Below are 24,437 nucleotides of genomic sequence, written 5' to 3' on the forward strand. Positions count from 1 at the left end.
AGCAGCAACCTCGGACGTAGCTGACATAATGTTGCCTTGTATTGCTTTAAAACACTACCACCAACAAAAAACACACCCTGAAGATTGAGAAACCAGTTTCCCTTCTGTTTATTTTTAGCTATACCCTACACATACGTAACAGCCCCAGCGCTCTCCCGCATGGCTAGGAGGCATCTCTGCAGATGGCTCCTCGAGGCGCCGTTGACGCTTCCCACCCTCCTCTGAGCCTTCTGCCTCACCTCCCGCAGCAGATTCAGTCAAGCTGACACTTCTTCCAATTAAACGCTGACTGGCAGGAAAGCCCCCGCCTGGTAGCCTCATCAGCTAGGAGAAATAAATCCAGCTCAGAGAGCTGTGGCTCACCCAGTCTTTGCAACACTCACCTGGCTTTACGAGCAATCGCTTCGCTGTGCTCCTGTTTGGAAACCTCCTCGTCCCTCTGTCTGCAAAAGGCCACTGAGAAAACACCGTGCAACCTGGGGGAGATGGGAGGAGGTGCCCTTAAACCTAAGAAGATTGTGCTGTTCTCTTAGAAAATGAAATTTTAAAGACAGACTGGAAGCCACTTGTTTTGCCCATCTCAAGGTATCAAGCATTGCAGTTGTTTTTTTAGAAACATAAAGAATCGACGCAGTTGACAAAGACGCAATTTCTACACCACCCTCCCCTGGAAATTTTAGTGTAAAACATTAAAGGTCATACAACTGGGTGGAAAAAAAAAGACTGCATTTTTATCACAAGTCCTTATGAACTACCTAAAAACTATACAAATACTGAAAATGTCTAGCCCTCATGTAAAAATGAGTTACTGCTTAAACTCTCCTTAAAGGCAAACTCGTACCATGAGATCCTTCTGCTCACGTGGAAATAACAGGAAAGGTCTCTCAGACAGTAACTACCCTTCCTCTCCTGTATATGTCAGTGGATCACTGGCATTTTCCCCCACAAACTGACCACAGATATAAATAGACACAAAACTGGGAAAAGTTTAGGGTCGTCTCTGTGGGTATGAGCAATGCACAAACCAGACAAATCCAGGACAAGGAACGTGTACTTCTTGCAGATGAGGCTCCACCATCAACACCACTTGATATTCATTATGGTTTTGGACATCGTTTACATCTAAAATTCCAAACCAATTGCCCATAAGCAAGCAATAAGCCATACCTTTTTTCTTGTTGGTTGCTAACATTACCCAGCCAAAGAAGCTCAAGGTCTGTGCCTCGCACACACTGCACAAAAGTTTGCTTGTTATGTGTTTTTCAAGCAAGTGTCTCTTAGTACAAAACAATGGGCTGATGGCACGGAAAGAGGAATGGGACAACTGTTCTTGCTTACTCTGCCTTCCTAGCAGCCATCCCGATGTGGATTTGGTTCATACAATATTCATACGTGGAAAAGCAAGTCATGAAGCATAACTGTAACCCATACCAATTTTAAACACTAAGCAGCAATGAAGCGTGTAACTGTCTGGTGATTATCATGAGACATCAGAAATATTTCCAAGTTAGCAAGCGGTGCAGTTGTTGCTGTAAGAACTTCCTTGGCTCTCCTGTTTCCATGGCTCTCCCCGAGCAGATGCAACTTCTGCTCCACGTTCCACCCACCGATCGGGAAGCAGAACGAAGGGGTGCCCAGGCTTTGCTGCTCTCCCCTCTACTCGGCACAGCACGCTGCCTTCTCTAATGAGTGGCCTCTCTTGATAGAGGAGACTACAGTTAATGGAGACTCTTGGGAGCTTTCATGTTCCCGAGCAGCAAAGTGTAGGCAAGTGCTGGTAAGCGGTTTCAGAAAGGCACACGAAATTCCCTGGTGCTTACTAGTCAATGGAGATGAAAACAGTCAATCCCTTTGAAAGTTCTGAATTTAAATTTAGAAGAAAATATCATGTATTTAAAGGAGTTAGGGAATCAAGGAGGGACAGAATATTAGAAAGAAAGTGTCTTGCTTTAAAGTTTATCATCCTATCCACATATATTCTTTTTTTAGATTGATTTTCACAAATAAGCACAGATTTTGCAAGTAGACTTTCAGGCTCCCCAAAATAAGAGTGCAGGTGCAAAAAACAGGTGCCTAACTGTGAGTAGTACAACTATAAGAATAGGGCCTAAGCTGAAGACCTTTTTTTTTAAAAAAAAAAAAAAAAATCATTACATTTTTTCATTCCCCTATGTCTGATTGCATAACCCCTCTAAAGAATGCAGTAAAGGTCACCAAAATGCACAGGCCCTCACTGAAGGAAAAAAATGCTGTTGTATATTGTTTAAAATCACACAAAGGAAGTGAGCACCGGTGCCAGAAACTGAGACCTTTAGAATTCCAACTCAGCATGATATTCTGATTTAAAATTGCGCATGTATAGGTTACGGCCACCTCTGTGTCTCTCTTCATTTGGAAAAGCAACAGTTCTATAAACTTATTAAAGGACAAAGTTGTAGATTCTTATCGCTTCATTAAATTGCCAGTGCATGATTTTTAATTTTTTTGTCTTTGTTTCATAACCACCCATTAACATAAAAAGATAAGAAATTCTCCAATGGGCTGACCACAGAGTGAGTTTCAGCCAGCATAGGAGAGGAGAGGATAGCAGAGGAAAGTAACGCAAGCATTGGAAAAAAAAAAGAATCATTTTCCCCAAAATATGAAGGAGTCATTTTGTTCGCTTTGTCTTAAAGATTTCTCATATATGAGCTAGAAGGGCTACAAGAGTAAAGTTCCTGTAGTTGTGGGGACTTATTTCCATTGCCCTTCACCAACCACTCATTTTTGGGTCATGCTGGCTCCAAACAACAATAAGGAAGAAAGCAGTATCACAAAAACGTAACCTTTCTTTAAATAACTCCTCATTATCAAGATGAGACCATAACCAGCCCTCTATCTCACTCCTTGCGCCAAGCACGTGGCTGCATCAAAAGTGAGATGATACAGACTATAAATCAGGACTCCAAAGTGAAACTCAGTTTGAGGATTTCTCCCTAACCTGTTTCTGAGTACAGGCATAATTTCCTCTTAAAATGCACATTTCCTTATATAAAAGGCTTTTCAATGGCTTACTTTACCCCTTTGCAAGCATGTTCAGGAACACCAGTATGATACCATGAACTCATTTATTTTATATATGAAAATAACAACTTTATATATGACAAGTAATCACGTGGACTTTGCAGAAATTAACAATTTCTTTGAAGCCTCCTTTCTTTCAAGCTGCAAAACAGCCTGGATGCAGGCCTGGCAGCATTTCTTTGTGCCAGTGACCCCTACAAATGAGCCAGTTGCACTGCACTGGGCAAAACCGCTTTCACAGTAATTGTTCTCATGGACAGATATGTTCAAGGCTAGCCTTTTCCACAGACCCTTCCACTGGAGGACAGGTCATCCCAGCAGCAGTCCCACTTGCAGCAAATGCAATGCATGTGACTGGCTCTGTTTGAGAAGAAAGTCTCACTGCCCAACCTTTAGATAAAGAACAGGGGGGCTAAATCTCAAAACATTCAGCAAAAGCTTTCGAAAGAGGCAACCACTGGAATTTTTAAGACCACCTCAAAATCATCCTGACATGCCCTAGATTTCCTTATCTATTTTAAAATTCCCTTTAAATACTATTACTTGTGTTTTCTGTGGAAGTCGCACATACAGAGAGAGTGGCAGCTTCCAAGAGGTTGTAAGCTGAAAGACAGAAGTCACTGTGAAATTGCGAGAATGAAAAGACTGAGTTTCTGTACACTTGAAGTCTTGCTAGAGGGTCATCTTTCTGAAGGGGAGTTTCTAATAGGCCAGCCATAACAGTAGTAAGTGTCCTTGTAAAAACAGCTGGCTGCTTACTAAAGGCAAATTTGGGAACAACGCTACTTCACTAATTTCTTACCAATTGGCTATTACTGACCAGCTTTTATCTTCTAGAGATGCTGAAACTTCATATACTGCCATGCTGCCTACTCTGATTAAATAGACCGACTATTTAATCAGTTGGCTGCAACTGATGCAACCCTGATATTTCTGTTGATTTCTATTTGGCTAGGTAATCTACCTTGTTAAAAGCAAAATCTCAAGCCTGAAGTATATTTTATGCCCATTCCCTCTGCCAGTCTCATTCAATTCCGCACACAGAAACATTTACGCCAGACCAGCAAGAGGAGCCTCTTCAGGCAAATCAAATCACTACTTGCTCTACGCTGACCTTAAATGAAATTCCTATATCCTAGTATCACATTTATTATTGCAAGGCAAGCCCCTAAAAATGGTACTGTACTCTTGAAAATTATGACAAGATTCTGATTTAAAGCAAGATCAGTCAAGTGAGTTTCAGTGGAAATGTAGATTTTCAAATGAATGCCTTCTGAAGGAAGTGAAATGAATAGCTATGTTACCTGTACAAAGGGACGCGCTGCCTTTTCACTAAACAATGGAAATTTGGCGACCCATTTTTAGATCTGTGAAACACTGCCCGTAACAACTCAAGGTCTTTACATACGGGATGACCCACGGGATGACCCACGGCCCCATTCACCAACACAGAGTGGATTTCCTAGCTAGATTGTACCTGCCACAACCACAATGGGCAACTCAGTGTGAACAGAAGAGATGGAAGTCAGCCACAAAGTCAAGCCCAGAGGGAAGAATGGGAAAACAAAGCATGCCAATTAGTGGGAGATGGTGCTAGCATTCCTAAACCTAAGTGTTCTGTCTGATTTTTCAGTTCAAGATTTGTTTTTTTCCCCTCTCCATAAAATAAACCAATGAACTTTTGGACAAAATTTGGATGCAGTAAAGATTTCCAGAAAGCAACACAGGATGAAATCTTCAAACTAGTTGTAAAACTAACGGAAGAGGCAAAGAGCTTCACCCTTTTGCTGGTCAGAAGCTAAGGAGGACGGGTTTTCCTGCTCCAGGAACATCCTTGAGGCTACATACCACCACATCCTTAACTCTACCTTTTGTCATACAACTCTTACCATTTTTAAATTAAAAGAATGCTTCTACACAGGAAGAGATCTTTAAACCCCTATTCACCAAAACGCCTAAAGGCTTTAGCTAGGTTGCACCAGCCTGAGAGCTGCCCCAGTGCCTGACAGTGAAGTGAAACAAAATTAGAGGGGATCTTGGCTTTTGGATGCTGCAAGCACCCCATTTCCTTCCACCGATAAAATCTGATCCTGGAGTTAGAATACAAATGGGTCACGGCTTAGCAAGGACACAAGAAGGCCAAAACACAGCTCCTCATTAAACACAGGGAAGTGGTCCCTTTCATCATCTCCAAATCCCAATGCAACTTAATACAATGAAAGAAAGGTTCAGAGAATTAGGTACCGGCAACCTAGCCTGATGAGAAACCTCATTATTTCAACACAGTTCAATAATCTGAAGCATCAGTAGTGCCGACTACCTGCTCTCTTCAATAGTCCATTATTCTTCTCCTCACTCTGGGAAAAAAAAAAAAAAAGGAAAAAAAAAAAGAAACTATTCTGAGCTTCAGTACAACTGAAGCAATCAGTGACGAGCATGGGGCTGATACAGGACTGGCTCACCCACTTAAGTGACTGTTTTATAAACTGCAGCACTATCTCCAAGAGAGGTGGCCAGTACTTGCCTTACCCAAGGCAGAACCTCAGACAAAACAACAACAAAAAATACAAACAAAAAATACATTTGGATCAACACCTTTCTGACAATCCATGCAACAATCTTAACAGCAATGATTTCTTCATGCAGTGACTGCCTCAAAGCGATGTAGGGAAGGTAATTAAGAAACCCTGTTGCTTGCAAGCTTAAATTCTATACAAAGATTACACCACCATCGGTTAAAAAAAAAATAAATAGGGGGCACTAAAGAAAAAGCTTAAAGACACAGAGCTACAATATTGGGTCTGCGATCTGTAATTCAGCAAGCATTCAAATAAGAGTCATACACTGGGAAACAGCATCTGAAGTATTAATACTGCCATTACTGGATGTCTGCTTTACCTGCACCAGGAAAATCTAAGCTGGCCTAAATTTAGCGTCAAATATTTATCCAGTCCAAGTTAATCTTCATGCAACAGAGCCAGGACTTCCCCAAGCCACATGCCACAGGCAGATTCAGCGAACCCACACAAGAACCTGGGTATACTCATCACAGAAGGAAATTTTCATTCACTAAGGATGAGTCTGACCAAATAATAATACTCTTCTCCCAGATGAATGTTAAGTACCAGCAATTTCAGCAGCTCAGCAGAGCTCTGCCAATGCCTCCTGCTGAACCCATTCTACTTTGAAGTGCATAATTCAATATTCAGGTCAAAAAGGAAAAGTGAGTATGAGGGGAAGAGAGAGATCTGGGTTCCTGTCCCTGTTCCAATGAATGTTTAATTATTTTATATTAAAAATTCATTTGGAGAAGAGCTGGAATCCAGGCAGCCTAATGCCTTTACCTACAGAGAAAAAGAACCATGACCAAATGCTGCCAGAGGTAGGAGCACAGCTCTACCTTCCTGTGGGTGAGCACCAGACCATACCCAGAGAGCAACTGCCCTCTCTTCTATTGCTTGCACCTGAGAAGGTACCTAACTCCGGAAAAGAATGAAAAAGAGCTGTTCAGCATCTTTCCCTGCAACAGAAAGAGGGCTGCAGACTTAAGAGAGCTCCTCTTGATTCTCCCTTGTTGAAGCCAACTTACATGGCTCCCCATTTGGGGTGCTGGCTTTTGTAAATGCAACTCTTGGGGCTCCTTTTCTCCTGGCATTGCACCAGGAGCCTCGTTATCTGCCTCCCATAGGCGAAGGTGCCTGGAAGTTTGATGCTGCAGGATGTCAGGTCTTTGGGGGATCTGCTCTGCTGAGAATGTTCTCAGGTTACTCTGGAGTTACCCCAAGCACCAGTGCGGGCTGGGGGCTGACCTGCTGAAGAGCAGCTCTGTGGAACCTGGGAGTCCCGATGGACAGCAAGCTGACTGTGAGTCAGCAATGGGCCCTTGTGGCCAAAAAGGCCAGTGGGATCCTGGGGTGCATTTGGAAGAGCGTTGCCAGCACGTCAAGGGAGGTGATCCTCCCCCTCTACTTAGCCCTGGTGAGGCTACACCTGGAGTACTGTGTCCAGTTCTGGGCTCCCCAGTACAAGAGAGACACGGAGCGAGACCAGAGGAGGGCTACTAGGATGATGAGAGGACTGGAGCACCTGTCGCACGAGGACAGACAGAGAGCTGGGCCTGTTTAGCCTGGAAAAGAGAAGACTGAGGGGAGACCTCATCAAGGTGTATAAATATCTGAGGGGAGGGTGTCAAGAGGATGGAGCCAGTCTCTTTTCAGTTGTGCCCAGTGACAGGACGAGAGGCAATGGGCACAAACCGAAGCACAGGAGGTTCCAGCTGAATATGAGAGGGCACTTCTTTACTGTGAGGGTGACAGAGCACTGACACAGGTCACCCAGAGAGGCTGTGGAGTCTCCTCTGGAGATATTCAAAACCCGCCTGGATGCCATCCTGCGCAATGTGCTGTAGGTGATCCTGCTCAACAGGGGGGTTGGACTAGGTGATCTCCAGAGGTCCCTTCCAGCCTCAGCCGTTGTGTGATTCTGTGGTGTTTCAAAAACTTGAAGCCATGTGATTCGTGTTACAAATGACAACCAGCCCAACAGAGCTTCACTTGGAACACCAAGTACTGCACCCTACTGTCTGCTGTTCCCAGTCAGCTGAAAGAAGTCTAGGGGGTTCAAATGCTTGAAATGCTTTTTGTATTTCAAAAGCAGAAGAAAAAACTCAGCACGTAAATCATCTGCAGCGAACGATGCACACATGAGAGTTTTTGACTTAATGATTTTGAAAGCGGGGCAACCTAGCAGATCCTCCCGCCAGTGGATACGACTCTTCCAAACAGCCATGCCACCACAGGGAGGCCAAGGAGGGTGGGTGGCACGAGACACTCTGTCTGTGGCCATCAGGAGCTGCATCTGCCATGCAAACAGTAAAGGCACCAGCTCGGCCTTCCCTCTGCCTGGCGGCGAGAGGAGCTGGGATGGGGACTCACCTGGCCTCCAGGCCTGGCATGGCGATGGGACGGGAAGGGAAAGGCTGCCACAGCTGCTGGTAGGCCTGGTAGCGGGCCCGCCCTAAGGACAGCTTTTAAACGCAGTGTGCGCAGCTGCGTCCACCTCGTCCACAAACACGTGTCTGTCCGCAGCGGACATAACGAAAACTTTTTCGAAATAAGCTGCAGACTTCTGTGGTTTTGGTTTGCTTGTTTCATTAGTCCTTGTTCAGCTACTGGCACCAGCATTGCCTTCAGCAGAAGCTGCACGTAAAGGCCAGCTTCCCAGAGGGCGCTCCCTGTGTGACACAAGGGTAGACAGGAGGGGCATTTCCATTTCTAGAAGGAGGTGAAGTTCCACCGAGCATTTGATCCAGACTCAAAGCTATTTTCACGAGTCAGTTGAAAGTTAAATAATTATCCTGGTTAAAGAAACCTAACAATTATGTTCCCCCCCCCAGCAACTACTGCTGTTGTGACAACATTCATCTTGTCCATGATGACTATTATCTGCTGTATAAATATTGATGATCTGAGTAATTGCTGTTCTGTACATATGCTTCTCACAGATATGAATTTCTCTGCCTGAAGTAGGCTGCTGACAAAGTGCTTTTCTCCTTTTGCTTGGCAATGAAACATTATTGGAGGTGCCACCGAGAGTCGTTAGACCTGGGGAAAATAAAAAATAAAAAAAAAAAAAAGAAAAGCAACGAGTAGCAACAGCCTTTGGAGAAAGGGAAAGAAACTGTGTTTGCCTGGACTGGGAAGACTGAAGAGTCCCAAAGAATAACAAGCTACCTATGCTGGCATTCAGGCACTGTGAGTTTAGCTCTGGCTGTTCCCACACCAGGCACTGCCTCAAAGGGAAAGAGCCGTACCCACGCCATACCTACCCAGCGGCTCAGTGATGACGGGGGTGCTCTTTCTGGATTAAAAACCAATCAGGAAAACATGCCAGTCCTGCACTGGAGGGTGAATGCCAGGCTGAATGCTGTGCGGGGACAGATGGAGTTACAGATACCACCGCCAAACCTCTGCTAGCACACGACCATCACCAAGTCAGAGCAAAACTGGTCCTGAGGAATCCAACGCATCTTCAAGGATAACGCATGCAGCACATCGGTTCAAACTCTTCTTACTGGTTACATTAATTCAACAAACAGACTTTGTGCCCAGTCAGGGAGTCCTCCATCCTCTGATGATCAGCAAAAAAAACAGACGAAACACCCAGCTCCATGCGCTGCCCGAGATGATCATCCTGCCACACATCTGGTGGTACAAAGACCTGGGTCAGGCTGAGCCATGGCCTAGCCCTCCCACAGGCACACGGCCTCACACTCCAGGACTTGAATTTTGCCTCTGGACTCCAAACAGCCAAAAGCACATGAGAGATGAAGGCCTTTCTTAGCAGCCACAGACTTTCTAGGAAATAAAACTTGGAGTCTGAACCCTGGTAAAATTACACCCCTAGAATTACAAGTCGAGAGATGAAGATTTTTTTCAGCCATAGCAAGGTTTGCACTGAGAGTTTCCTTGTAGCATTACTCTGTTTTTAAGGTCTCCACCCATCCTTTACAGTATCTGGGAACTAACACTGGACAAGGATGTTTAAAAAGAAAGAAAAGAAAAAAAAACCACGTTCTTTTCTAACTTACATCTGCTACAAAAATTTAGGCAAAGCTAAAAATCTGCCTGATTTACATGTGATAGGGAAGGACTGTGTTGCTGTAGACTAGGGAGGGTGCAGATAGGATTCAGAAAGTAGCAAAAGAAAAAAACACTGAACTCCCTACAGGAGCTGGAGGCCAGGGCAGGAACAAGAGGAAATGCAGTGGATGGGGACAGGGAACAAGCAGGAAGCAAGGGCAAACGTAGATAAGGTGTGAGCAAAGTGTGGAGTGCCTGGAGGTGGAGAGAGAGGACTTGATGTTTGTTATGAGCAAAAGAAGTAGTCTGGAAGCCTTACCTCCTTTGTTGCCCTGTTCAAACAATTACATAATGAGCCATTACACGTAATCACAGCTGCCACTAATTTATATATACATATTATGTGCAGATGAACAGACTCAATACAAGTATTTGCTAAACATTGACACATCTTCTCTCTGTGACACTTGGTGTTAAGCCCTGCAATTGCTCAATGCAATAATTCCCCTACCACTTTCTGCAGTTTCCTTCCCCCCCTTTCCTTCACAATTCAAACAGTGCTTTGGGGATTAATATGTTACAGTCTTTATGACAACTGCTGTACATCTCTGAATGTTGAAGGGAAGTCGCTTCCAGCAGAAAATTAAAGGTTGAACTCCTACCAGTAACCCTGGGCATGCTTAACTAATACTAAGCCACATAACATAACCTAATTAGTACAACAGGTCCTTAAAAAAAAAATCCGCATGACCTCATTGCCAGTTCTTACACTGAGTCATTGTGGAAACCAGTTGAAACAGAGCCCTGTGTGATTCTCTATCAAAACAGTGCACTGCCTTGACCGAATAGACTGGGTCTAGCTGCAACAACCAGGTAACCCCCAACCTCTTCACTCTTGTGTTGTCATCCCCATTCTGATTTTAAAGCAAGACACAACCTGATGGCCTCCAGCAAGTATCCAGCCTTACCTAAGTGGCCTCCTACAGTTGCTTTTCCCAGTTGCTTTGCCTGAACACAGATTAGCTGTAACATAATCTGTGCGCACTCAGAATGCTCTACTGCTAATGCAGATTATTTCGCATGCACACACAAAATGCAGGTGGGCCAAGCAACGAACTGTCCAATTCACAAGCGCAAACATTTGGTACTCACAAGCTTTTACATGCATTTTAATTTGAACGCAATGAAGTGTACCCACAACTTTGAAAGTCCTGTTAAAACACCGTTAAAAAGCATGACTCAGATCTTAAATGCTCACTTTCCTGAGTCACTAAAAAGTGAAATCAAATTTCCATCAAATAACGCTCAGTCTTCTTGGTTATTAATCCCATGCTTTGCTCTAAAATCACCATGACTTAATTTTGCTAAATCTATGCCCATTCAACGTACCTTATCCCATCAATCTGAAGCGTGAATACGACCTCAGACCACCACAGCCGCATCGCCAAATTTCCTCAGAGAGGATGCAGTCAAACTTGCAAAATTGCAGCTTTACCAGCTCACTGTGTTTTCATCGAGAGATTAGCTAATTTCATCACATCTGTGCCAAAATTGCCATGTCCACAAAAACAAATGCTTTGCTGGGTTCGTATCCTGATAAAGTATCCCTCGTGGAGATGTGAAAATGCAATTTTGCTATAAAAATAAATGCAGTGGAGTTAATCATTTCTTGTACTGGCCACATGGTCATCTATTTTCATTGCTTCCAAACATCCACTGCACTCTCAAGACTTAGGAAGCCAACGATACGTGGGCTGCAAGACCCTGCTTCTCTTGGCTCTCTCCTGACTTGCAGCAGCCTTCCTGGGGAGCGCAGGGGTTGCCAGACAAGTGCAGGTGCCTCCCAGAGGCCGAGCACCTTCTCCTCACCAGTAAGGGCAGGCTGATGCTACGTTTGCCTTCTGCTGCTGCTGTGAGATCTGTCAGCGGGCCATACAGCTGCAGCTGAGGCTCACTGAAATAGGGGTTTGAGCCACGATGCGGGGAAGGCTCGATCACATGCGTGCATCCTCACAGTGGCACACGGACTTGGGCAGTGCAGCACACCCGCCGGCCTCTCCCTCTGCTACAAATCAATTATTTTGCACCAGCTTTTCACGGGAAGAGATTTTGCCAATACCTGGAGTTCTGTGCTTTAACAAGCTAGAAAGTGCAGCCAAAAGACTGATGGAAAGCGTAGGCGCTAATCAAATTTATTTACATTATGTACTCCTGAAACAAACTACCAGGTACCAAATACATCACCCGATAAATCAAAGAAACCTAAATAAGCAGTTTGAGATTCCAAGCAATCTCCCGAAATTGCTACTCCTACAAAGCTTTATTTTAGCTTGCTGGTTGCAGAAGGTGCCAGCAATCTCAGAACAGGAGCTGAAAAAGTAATACAATACAGTTCAAACATTTGTTTGCTTACCAAGGAAACATGTTTAGCAGTTTCTTTTTACTATATGGCACTATAGAACTGCAACTTGTATTTTATTCGGTTCATTCTTTTCAGTCCTCAAGTGGCTTACACTGTTTTCTTCCTCAGCTAATGCCTAGATGACTCCCAGATCTCACTTCAAGAATATTTCCTCAAGCTCCAGAGAGCCTGAACACATACATCCTGACACATTTCCCAGGTGCACTACCACCAATTTACAGTACTCTTTTCAGATGAAGCTGATCCTCAATAACTTCAAAAACGTATTTTAATAAGGCCAGTACTGGAAGTAGGTTTCTGCCTGCTCGTGAGGCTCTGAACAGAGAGCACCGATGGGATTCGCTGTTTTGGATCACTTTCATCAGCAGTCTCCTGCTCAGAGGAGGTCATAAAACACTGCCAGGAACCAGATGTAAAGATGGATGCACTAAAGAAGTAAAACAAACAAAAACCCAAACAAAGCAACTGTTCCCTTCTCTCCCCAACCTCCTCCCACCTTTTTTTCTTCTAGCCTGCACATCAGTGCCAAGAACGGAAAATAAAATGATAATGTGGTCGTAGAGACACTTACTTAACCCACAACCTCCCGACAGCTTTTGAGCTTTTGTAAGTACTGTTAAGGGTTTTTTCCCTTGGAAGACATGCATTTATTTAATACAGAAGCTCACTATTTCGGTCACATTTGACATTACTGAAGAATTTGAAGATAGTTTCACTCACCTAAGATGCTTGCATGTGTTTCTCAGCATCCTCTCCACGGCATATGCTGAAACAAAGTGGATCTGCATGTTACCCTGCTTGATTGCTTGATTTGATTTGTGCAAGGGAGAAGCTGCTGCATCTCAAGAGCATGTAGCACATCACACCGGTGACTTCAGAGCTTGCAAGGCTCTGCAAGTTGCTACTAAAACAATTTTTTCATAACAGTAATTTTTCATAAACCACTGATTTTCACTGGCTTTTTTTTTTTTTGGTAAGTCAAAAATATTCATTTATTTTAGTTTATCCTCTGTACATACACGTGTGAGCATACACACAAAGCTTTTTCTTCAACCTTTTTACTTTTCTCATTTTGCCACTAAGAGAAACAGAAGAGTGCGAGAGAAGGGAGCAGATGAGAGCTGTCTTTTCACATTCTGCTTTTAAATGAAAGACTGGGCGAAATACATTTTTGTGCAAGCTTTCTGGTTTGGAAAAGGCCGTTTTACATTTGAAGTAATTCAGTCTGCTGAACACGTGACAAAGGCTGAGAATAAACAGCTTTGGACCACAGGGCTTAGCCCTTTGATTTCACCTGTAAAAATGAAGATGTTTCTATACAAAGGCAGCTAATCATCAGTTCTGAATAGACGTTCAGAGGATATGAGAATGAGGTCCCTCTGCACTTTTCCTGCACTGGCTCTGCAGTACTTTGCTGATCAGCAGTGACACCAGCATTCAGGAGCGTCCGAGCCGCCGTGGGAAGCGAAGCTGCCCCTGTGCAACGTCTGCCTTTGTTTCCACTTGACAGCGCACAATACAATCAGCATTTTCCAGCTTCGCTGCCAGTTTGGAAGACAATAAATGAGAGTATTAACGGAGGCTTGAGCAGCAGGTCTTATGAATTAATTACACACACGCGAAAAAATCCCTTCTGCTTGATCCCAATCTTCCACAGGTCTCTAATGAGAACCACGAACGCCATCTACTAATCATCTCATCACTAATGCAAATAACCATCTTGGCCTCTCATCAAGCATCTCTCGGGCTTAAACAACGTGCCCTCAGATCGCACAGCCCTGCGTGCAGAAGTCCCAGAGGCTGCTCTGCCCAGCGCAGCCTCGTACTTGAGCCCAGGCCATCCGTCCCCCAGCCACCGGCGCAGCTCACGAGCCCGTCTGTCCCCAGCCGGGCAAGGGAGGGCTGGATATGGAGGACAGAGCGAGGTGAGAGCAGCCTGGGGCCATCCCAGTGCTCCCCAAATCTGCAGCATATGGTACGACCAAACGCTTCCCCCCCGTGCTGTACTGACCTGCAAAATGGGACAGACGCCATGGTCCGACCCTCTCTTACAGTGCTTTGAAGCCACACGATGAGAAAGGCATTTGTCTGTGAAACCTAACTGCTGTCCTGTTAGCGGGGGTCACCAGGGCTTCCAAAATAACAGGACACCTCACACACGCCACTGAAATCTGTGCTAGCCCCTCACCCTTGGCACCAGGTCCGTATCGCCAATACTCACAACATTTATGGGGAAACTGGCAGATGGAGCAGTGCACCAACAAATGAAAATCCTTTCAGAATCAGATCAAAAATACCGAGCAGGCCCTGATGCCCCAAAAGCAAAGGCAAACACCACCTGGACAAGCAACCTGTAGCTGCAGTCAGATGTTAATAGATCTGCCATAGGGGAACAGAGAAAAACAGGCTCCCAGGCATTTGCAGAATAGCACAACTCAGGCTTATTTCTAAATATTTATATATGTAAAGCATCGCAAGGAAGAAAAGTCTTGAGGAATTTATTCTGAATGGCAACAGGAACGGCTCAGCACCGCTGTCCTGCTGCCGTGAGCTCTTGCCAGCACAGTTCCACCACCAGCAGCTGCCCGCTCAGCCGAAGGGAGAGTTGCTGGACGTCGAATGCCCCTATCAGCAAGTTCTTACTTTCCAAGCAGTGTGTGTTTGTATAGCAGAAATCCCCCTACCAGCACTGCCAGCTGTGCCTGAATTACAGCCACCGCGCGCGAGCACACCGCAAAATCATAATGCCTGCGCACGTGTACACAGCACGCTTCTGGAGGAGCGTTCGCAGAGTAACCACCACAGAGATTGCAGCCCTCTGGGATGCCGGAAGGCTGCAGCGGTCTGCTGTCACCTTCAGGGCTCACCACGTGCTGAGCGTGAAGCCCCTGCACCTGTGTGAGCACACGTGTGACATGTGTGAGCACGGCCACATCCACACGACACTTTGGCGCCCACGCCAGCCTTGAGAACCGACTGCTCTTTGGTGTGCTCCTCTCCCTAATTTTAGCTTGAAGCCATTGAACTACCAACCTGCACGAGGGCAGGAAACGCAGGCAGAGGAACTCTGATAAGCAGGGAAAAAGGGGGGAGCTCGCCACAGCTCAAGCGGACTCAGGACATCCTCCCAAGAGAGGCAGAGGGCACGGAGTTTCAAAACCAGCTTGCTACAGCACTCAGACAGAAGACTGCTTCCGCCTCAAATTACTCACTTTTACAAACGGCCCTCCAAGCACCTGAGCAAACCTCTTACACAACTCCACCTGCAGCAGATGGGAGGTCTGATGAAGATGCCGTGACTTGGCAAGGCTGAGGCTTGAACTGAATTGAGGCTTGAGTCCACTCCTGGTCAGGAGCTTCTTGAAAGGTGCCTCCTTCTCCCAGCTTTTGACTTGGAAGAAAGCAGGAGGAGATAAGAAAAAAAGGCTGATGCTTCCTTCTCTTAACTAACTCACCTACGCAGGTACTTTTCAAAATAAGTGCAATTAGGGCAAATTGCTTTGGGGTTTAGGAAATTCTGCAGTCTTCAATCCCAGAGGAAAGAAGGGCTAGGGAAAACTACTACCAAGAAAACCGTGCTTTTGTTAAAGCCTGAAGAAAATCAGAATTGTATGGAGAACGTTTTGGCCCAATTCTAGATGAAACACACTCCAGCAAACCTCCTGTCCATGAGAAAGTCTCACACAGCACACAAACATCTGGGCTGTGTTTTCACGCTGGCATTCATCAGTAGTTAGCTGTCTAGTGCCTCCAGCTCAGCCACATCCATCGTGCCTAAAACTGTGATTGTTGTTTCTCTGGCATCACAGCCTCCCTCGCTTCTTTTCAGACCACCTAAATACACCGCTGCTGCTTAGAGCAAAATGTGTGACCACAGTGGCTATGAGGACCATACGAAGTATGACACAAAGACATTCCTGTCATGCGAGCCAGCCTGCCAGAATTATTGAACACCATGTGGGAAAGTCACCAAAACCAACCAAACAAATAAAATCAACCGCTGCCTCTCAGAGGCTGCAAGCACACTTCACTGCCTACTTGCAGGGCCTTCACACAGCAGCCCAGGACTGTTTGGAGCATGGGGTCCAATGCTGACAACAGCCCTAGCAGCGGTAAGGGGCATAGCAAGGAAAACGAGAAGCAAGGCTACAAACTGAAGTGCAAAAAGCTCTCATTATAAAGCAGGCCACCCGTTCAGGAGCACTCTGAGCCAGGGGCTTCGTCAGCAGGGCAAGGCTCTGCGCCAGGTGAGGGGTGAGATGGTGTCAGTGCTGATGGCTGGCACGTAGCCTGGAGGAAACGGGGACTCACCGCACCCGCCCCCACAAGCCAAACAGCTCCAGCATCCTCGCTCCTCTCAGCGGAAATGTAAGGCACACGGGGGAAGCTGCAAGTCCACCACCTAGGTACCTCCGGCAGGCGTGGGCACCTCAGCACCACGGGGGAAGCTGGAGGGAGCTACTGGTGCCATCCCTTTTTCCTCCAGCTGCATCGGGACAGCTTTTCAGATCTGATTTACTGTCTAGACACGGCAAGCTACCGTGCAGTGCAACTGAAGACAGCACTAGACTGAAGAAAACAGACTGGCACAGGCTTTTTTTTTTTTTTTTTAAACAATATGTTGTACAGTCTACGGTAACATCCTCACCCAAAAAACATTCGATCTGCCCTGCACCTTAGGAGCTGGCTGCTGAAAAAAATCCAGACAGCAATTAAAACACAGATTCCTTTTAAGTTTCACTTCCCTCTGCAATTTTATAATCGTCTCATCCATCAATTTTGAAAGAATATTAATACTGGCATCAGCTGGCTCTCCACCTCTTCTGCTGAGCCAGCTTTTTCAAACTCCTGTCCATGCCTTTCAGCATCCAACCAACCACAGATGCTGCGAGGAAGAGGAGAGGGGGAGGCAGAGCTGGAGGGGGAGAGCAAAGCCGGCAAAGCTCATCCAGCATGGGGCCACCCCGCAAAGCAACGGCCTCTGTCCCCAGGGAGCTACCATGGCTTACGCTGCCTGGAGATTTGCCCAAATATGTTTACCTCAGAAGCAAAACCCACACACAAATTACCCAGAACAAGGCTGTTTCAGAGATTACCTACCTGAAGCCAACACGACCCATCCACACCCAGACCAGATCCCAGGCACACAAGCTCACTGCTGCCTTCCAGGTCAGTGATGTGCAACCTTCTTTTGATTCACAGTACCATTTTTTTTTTTACCCCTCTGAAAGTTGTGTAGCTCTCTCCTTTGACACAACCCATTTCTTCCCCGTTATCTCCCACAGACTCTTTACACAACATCCATGGCTCCCAAGTATCTGCAGACCATGTAGGAAAACAAATCCCATGTTCCTTTGTGTACTTTTCTCTTTTCCAAACACATGAAGTTCAGCTCTGAAACGCTAGTTCTTGGATTTGTTCACGCACAGCGGTAATGCAGGGAGAATTAGCTGAAGCAAGTTTTCAGTACCTGGCTTACCAATTAATCGGTAAAGACGTACAATCTGTTGAGTCATCCCAAACTTTGTAAGACTCTCTGTTCTGTCATTATTTTACCATTCTAAGTTGCCATTGTTCATATTTATCATGGCCATGATTACTATCACAAATTCCTAAGAACACAAGTCTTGGTTTAAAACCATTCTCATCCCATTTGTTTCTTTGCAGGTCAGGCTGGCCTGTTCCAAGACCAGACTCTGCTGGCAACTGTTATTTTCTTTGCTGGTATCATCCACTTTTCTTCATCTATTTTAATGAACAAAACAAATCTCAAAGTGTGTAAAGAAAGCCAATTGTTACGTTCATTTGAGCATAATCAGAATTTCTGCATCCTCCTCTGTTACCGCAGTGTGAGGCTTATACCAACCTTCCTTGTCCTCTGATCAAAGCTCTCAGAAGACACTGACTGCAAATTGGCCAGAAGAATGAAGCACAGGCTGAAAAGCATCTAATTGCTTGCTGGGACCACACACGTCTTCTCCGGGAAGTGCCTGAGTTTGCACCAACTTGCACTTCAGCTGGAATCCCAGCCTCTGGAACCTACTCCCAGAAAATCAACAACAACAAAAAAAAGTCATTGGCCAGTCGGTCTTCCTCATTTTGCTGTGAACTGATGTAATGTCTCATATTCAGCCCCATAAAACAGCATATTCACCTAGGCTTGACTGTAGAATAAGCTAGGAGGCATCAGGTGAGACCCCATACAAAGAAACACAGAAACAGAGCAGAAGGCAGCATTTTCTTTAGAAATAAAGCCACTTTACAGAGCTGGCCTAAAGCAGCCATTTACCCACTGCCTGAGCTCAGAGGATGACCACAGCAATAGCTCTAGGCGAGAAGTAAGGAAGATGAAACCCCCCAGATGAGCGAGGAAGCAGCAGAGCTCTGCCCACCCCACCCTCAGATGGGATCTGGGGCTGTCCTGGCTCTGGGCAGGGAGCCCCCTCAGCACGGTGCGTGTCCCGTTCAGGGGACTACCAGCACCCAGAGCCAGGCAGCGCAGGCTGTTAGCTCAGGGGTTAGAAATTAATGCTGCAGCCCAAAGGTCTGAGCCCTCTGGACGACCCGGGTCACTGCAGTTTCACATAACAGGACTGTTTTTTAATCTCTCTCCCCTTTTTCCAGTTAGAAAAGTGCATTAAAACTCCGACATGTTTTAGCTTTTAACACAAAGACTGCAAACTTGAGCACCCCGAAGCTAAGAGGAACCATAACGAGGACTGCCTCTATGACCTCCCCCCAGCTCCCATACACCTCTGCACCGATTTTGCTGTCTCTAATTCCAGACTCACAAACTATTTGTGTCCTGGAAACCAGCTGCTGCCGTAAAAAGGGATAGGGCTGTGTGATAAAGGAGCTGGCACTCTCAGCCCCTGCCTTGGTCAGTAGGGGTCAGAGAGATCAGTGAGTGAGGCAAGGCAGGAAGAAACGGAGACAACCACCTTGTTTGAGGAAGTCGGGCATACCGCCTGTGGGCAGCACTCACCTCTCTCTCAGCTCCAGTCTTTGCAAGACGCTCAGCAAGCCACCAAAAGCAGTTTTTCTCCAGGTGACCCCTAGCGGGGCAGTCCCCACCCTCTGCGAACCCAGGGCACCTAGGGCTGACCTGCACAAGTGCTGCGACTTACAGCTCAGGCCAACCGCCCTCGTGCCCCCAGCTGGCGAAGTGCTACATCATGCTAGGTGTTCTGGGGCGAGTGAAAAACAAAATCACCCCTGAGCATCTCTGCGAGGCAGCCAAAAATCGAAGGAGTTTCATTCATTTGAGCTTTACTTGCTCTTTGCCTCCCTTCCTGAAGACGCGCACGGTGCCAGCATCTGAGATGTCGCAAGAGCTTCCCCGCCTGCGAAGCCCCCGGGAAGGAATTAACAGCACAGCTCGGTTCGAGCCTTGGGTGGGGTGTAGAATAGGTGTGGAGACACATGCAGAAAGTAAACGGGGGAGAGAAAATGAGTTATGCAGTAATTACTGAAAGAGGGGAAAAAACGTGAAAGGGAAAAAATGACGCAACTGTAGAATTAGAGATTGTATCATAATGCAGATGCGAAGGGGAGCTGTGCAACGTTAGTTCTGGCATTTCCTTGCCTTTGTCCGCTGGATTTTGTAACCTCATTGTTCTCCTAATGTCATTATTTTGTAAGTAATTTAAATGCAACATAATTATGAGCTCATGTGTTTATATCTTTTCATCATTAATAACATGTGGAACAACTAGCAGACTGCTCCCAGCGTGATGGATGCCTCCAGCAGATGGCTAGGAATGATTCGTTTTCTTCCACCTCTGTCAGAGGTAAAGAGCAGGGAGGAGAGAGGGAGATTTCTTACTTGAACTTCAATTTCATGCACAAACATTTGGAGATTTTGGGGTTGCTTCAGATGAGGAAACCAAGACTGCTATCAATCAATCGTGCGGAAATGAATCGTAACAGATCAGATTTGAAAAGCAGGGGACACGGCAGCTGATGCATATTGCCCAAGGTCAGAACGAAAGCTCCCAAGGCCTGGATCCCAAATAACCCGGCTGACAGCTCCAAGCTGCTGAATCCCTCCTACCTCCCACATTAAAACTTGTTTAAGGGTAATTATCGCTGTTAACTGCAGGTCAGGGAAGGAGCCGATCACCTCCAGGCTGTGTTTGCTGGTGAATGCAGCCAACACGCAACTTCTAAGAGTGTGTCACAGAAAATACAACTGCAAGCAAACATTATGGTCCTACGTGCTCATCCTAGAGGATAATTGTTGTATTGTTTTTTTTTAAGTGAATTACCCTGTGCACCTCAGACTTCAGGCAACTTGCCAGCACGTTTCTCAGAGTCGGACGCGTCTGGCTCACCCTGCTTCATGAGGGAAAGCAGCTGCAATAGCAACAACCTGACTTGTTTTATTTGCAGATGATATTAGCTGGCAAGAGGCAGTGTGTCTGATGGCATACTCCCTGTGCAGGCTTTGCGCTTTCAAAAAATAAAACTCTATTTGTCTTTGTATGCTCCTGTTTGTAAACACCCCCCTCCCTTTCTTTCAAGTAGTATTTCTGCTTCGTCTAACAGGCGCTGGCAGCTCCTGTCACAACCTTTGCATGCTGCTGCTCCCAACAAAGCGAGCTGCGCTTGCATCCTTCCCCGCCCTCGGACGTGGAGCTGCCGGGTCCCACAGGCTCAGCCAGCCAGAGCCCGCAGCGCTCTGACCGCCCCAGCTCTCTCCAGCTCACACGCTCTGCCCAGGCTCCGCCGTGGAAACATCTGTTGTGGCGGAAGCATCGCACTCCCTTGCTTTTGGCAGGGAAGCCACTCTGCTTGAAAACATAACGGAGAAAGCTCTGCCCCTGTCACAGGTGCCTGCTGTGCCTCCTCACCTGCTGGTGCGCGGTGGAGAAGCGCACAAGAGGGACCGGCAGCCCCAGTTGCACAGGTCGTAACAGGGAATCAGCGACACAGTTTCTCCCTTCGCCTCACCTTGACAGAGGCCGCTCAGACGAGCTGTCTGAGAAGGGCGTTTGAGATTCAGCTCAGCCCTCTTAGGTGAGGCTTACAGCATCAGAGCCCGACGCTGGAGGTCTCTGCAGAGCAGCCACTATGCTCGACACCCTGGGACATCAGGGACGTACGGCCTGAGGACCAGCAGCCACAGCGGGCAGAGAGCACCTGCGACAGCCTCTGCCTCAACAGATGCCCTTCTGCTCCTTCAGTCGGGTTCTGGACGGGACGTACCCAGCACACCCATACCGAAAACTGCCTGGGGTCAGGGTCAGGCTGCTCCTTCCAGCAGTGCTTTTCCCAGATCCCCAGCACAGACCGCCCAGGACACCCATGTGTCAGCACAGCCACATCCACGCAGGACAACTCCAGTACACGTCCTCCCTCCACTCTCACATCCTCCGCCACGGCTCCCACCAACGTCGCTTCATGCCAACCCCGACCCTAGGAGCCACACGCTTCGTGGCATGGCCAGGTGCTGCGTGTCCGACCACTGCGTGGCAGAACGGGGAAAGGCTGAAACCCACCTCCTTCCTGTCAAAGGCAGCACTGCTTCAAATATTTCCCATCTCCCCAGCCACTAACCTCAGCAACAGCAAGCGGGAAATTAATGATCTTCAAGCCTGCCAGCCTCTGGTGTGATCTGGCTGAAGCTGGCCAAATGGGAAGGGCAGGAGACAGACAGCACTCGTCTCCTGGGGAAACTAAGTCACAAAGAAAAGAAAATATGGGGGAGTGGGAGATGAAAACTATGATCCACTCGATGAGCAGCATTTCCCCGTTTGGTTCTGTCCCAGGAAACGAAGCCCTGCGCCATCAAGCGTGCGAGCGGCACAGCACGCGCTGCAGCTAGACCCTGTAACTTCCCAGCTTTCCTGCCTCTGGGGCAGGAAGGGGCAAATTACGAGTTCATTTCCATTCGCAGGTTCCCCTGCAGGGGTAATTCCCGCAGCCAGAAGGAAGGGGTGGCCAGGTCGTTTGCACCTGAAGGGGGCGAAATGCCTTGTCAGGGCTGGAGGGCTAGGACCCGAGTTCGCAGAGCCCAGCACAGCAGCAGCAAACCTATTTGTGGAGAAAACAGCACCAGCACAGCAAGCAGGCAGCTCTGGACAGACCCCAAAACAGCTGTGGAATTTCTCCAGAAGCTCTGCGTACTGTAAAGGGGAGGAAAGTCCGGCCCCCAGCCCACCCACCGGATAGAGGCAAAGCCTACGAACAGGAGAGAATTTAAGGCATGCCAGGATCACAGGCTTTGGAAATCCATTTCCCATATGCTCCTCACACACACAAAAAAGAGCACTCGTGCCTCAAATCCACAACCTTTTGCTCAAAATGCACACCATTTCCTCAGCTGAACAACCACGCTCACGCCAGCAGAACTTCTTGCCTGAGTAACTGCTACTTGATGCTTAGGAGGGCTGCAGGACTGACTGACAAATAAATACAGATGGCAGTGTAAGACCACCCTTTTAAAAGGCTGGTGCCCTATGCCAGGCCCCAAAGTCAATGGACTTTGGACATTGTATGGACAAAATACAAATCACTGGGTCTTTGGTAGAGTCACACCAACCGATCATCAATGTCACATGCATCCCTGCAGACCTGTATCCCCCAGGCACCATCAACTGATTGGGGTCATGGTCTGAAAAATATTTTACTGCCTTAGAAAACTTAATTCTGCTTGAAATGATGGTTTGAGCATTTAAAAGTAGAAGCTTCACTAGTTTTCAGAAGGACCTCAAATCTCCAGCACAAACTAATCCTCCATAAAACTCCAGCAGAGGAGCACCTACTTTGTAGGTATTGGTCCCAAGCAAGGTCAGCTCCTCCATACCAAACCCAAATACAATATGGCATTTGTTCTGAGCACCATGCAAGTAAAAAGGATGTGCAGTTCACACCCTGGAAAGCTTACAGTAGGCAGCCCTGGGCTTAAAACCCTTGCACGCAAGCTTGCTTATGCACATCCCTCAATTTCACCAGGACAACACGTATGACTAGAGGTAAAACCATGCTGAAGCCTCCGTCAGGCTGTGGCTGCTGGAGATCCTGCTCCGCTTCATCAAAGGGTCAAAGCGAGAGCCCTGAACTGGAGCCAGAATCAGGTACAGAAGCAGGCGAGAAACATACCCTGGGATTTTGGCACAGCTGGAGGCCCGAGTGAGTCAGTTGGGGAACGGAGACAAGTGCCCAGAAGCAGCTACCTGCCAGCTCCCTGCACGCTCTAAGCCAGAGCGCATCTTTGGACGAGCGGCTCATTCCGAGTTAGTGCATTTACACGTGTAATTTAAAGGTATTATACTAAGGCCAAAATAATATCTATTGTCCTGCTGGCGTTGCTGATCTGGATGTAATCTCATCACCACCACCGGTTCCAAGGAGACTTCACAATGTGCACAAAACTTCCATCAGGTGTTCCCCTCACAACTTCCCCCCGTCTCCCCCAGACAAGCAGCAGAAAACAAACATTTTTCTTCATTTGTCTTTGCATACCTGGCAGGCTGTCCAAAACCTCCGACAGACGTTACAGGTTTGAACCAGAGATTTCGGCTTTTTAGCTCTACTGCCAACAAAAGCATGTGCACGGAGGGAATTTTCCACACAACCCCGTGCTGATGGTACACCGGTGACACAGAGAGTGGCGGTCCCAAATTGTCCCGACCCCATAAGCCTCGGCCACGGTTAGTTTTACATTTCACCTTTCGTGCAATTAACAAGCAGCTCAGATGCAATCGCACACCGTTACATAGAAAGAACAGCATTTTCAGCACAGGACTTTTTCTAAATTACTGTTATCATCATGCCACGAGTTCTGCCTTAGTTCAGACTCGGTGGGCATTTCAGAAAGGCCCGTGACCTCAGCCCGGATGCAGAAAGGCTGGAAGCAAGACCTTCACAGGCATGAGAAGTTAGAAGGTTGCAGATATTTTCCGACAGCCTCACTCAGCCCCAAAATCTAAGCAGACCCGCATCGAAATAAAACACCTCCGAACGGGAGCACAGAAAAAAATCGCAGACCAAACCTGCGAGAAGGAGGAAAGGAGTTTGCAGCGAGGAAACACGAACAGGGGAACTGCCGTGTTTCTAGCCGAGCCAGCGGGACCTTATCACAAGCCCGTGCGCTTTGTTCTCTCTGTTGGCTTTTCTAACGCCCCTACTACAAACACCCGCCCTCGCCGCCTCCCCGGCCGAGCAGGCACACGGCGGGCGGGCAGCCCCGCACCTCGGGGGAGCCGGCTCCCCCGCGGCCGGCATGTCGGAACAACGCGCCGGGCTGAGGGATGCCGGCAGCCCCCGCGAGCCGCACATCTCCCCGGCTCGACCCCGGCCAGGAGGCAGCGGCGGCGGCGGCATCTCCCTCCCGGCTGCTACAAACTCCGAGCCCCGCCGCGCTGCCG

General features: G+C 47.3%; 1 protein-coding gene across 8 annotated transcripts in view; it reads right to left on the reverse strand.

The window, feature by feature from the left end:
• The window catches only part of RNF152 (ring finger protein 152), a 54,466-nt gene that overhangs the window by 17,727 nt on the left and 12,302 nt on the right, over positions 1-24,437 (reverse strand). Inside the window, exons 2-3 of one of the 8 annotated variants that reach the window (XR_010829504.1) lie at positions 12,787-12,832; positions 485-11,279 (exon numbers count right to left, since the gene is read on the reverse strand). The exons of 2 other annotated variants lie outside the window; for them this stretch is intronic. The gene's annotated coding sequence lies outside the window, so the exon portion shown is untranslated. 5 more of the 8 variants (XR_010829503.1, XM_066992517.1, XM_066992519.1 and 2 more) reach the window with 5 other exon arrangements.

Source organism: Anser cygnoides, chromosome 2, assembly GCF_040182565.1.
Source record: "Anser cygnoides isolate HZ-2024a breed goose chromosome 2, Taihu_goose_T2T_genome, whole genome shotgun sequence".
Classification (NCBI taxonomy): Eukaryota; Metazoa; Chordata; class Aves; order Anseriformes; family Anatidae; genus Anser; species Anser cygnoides.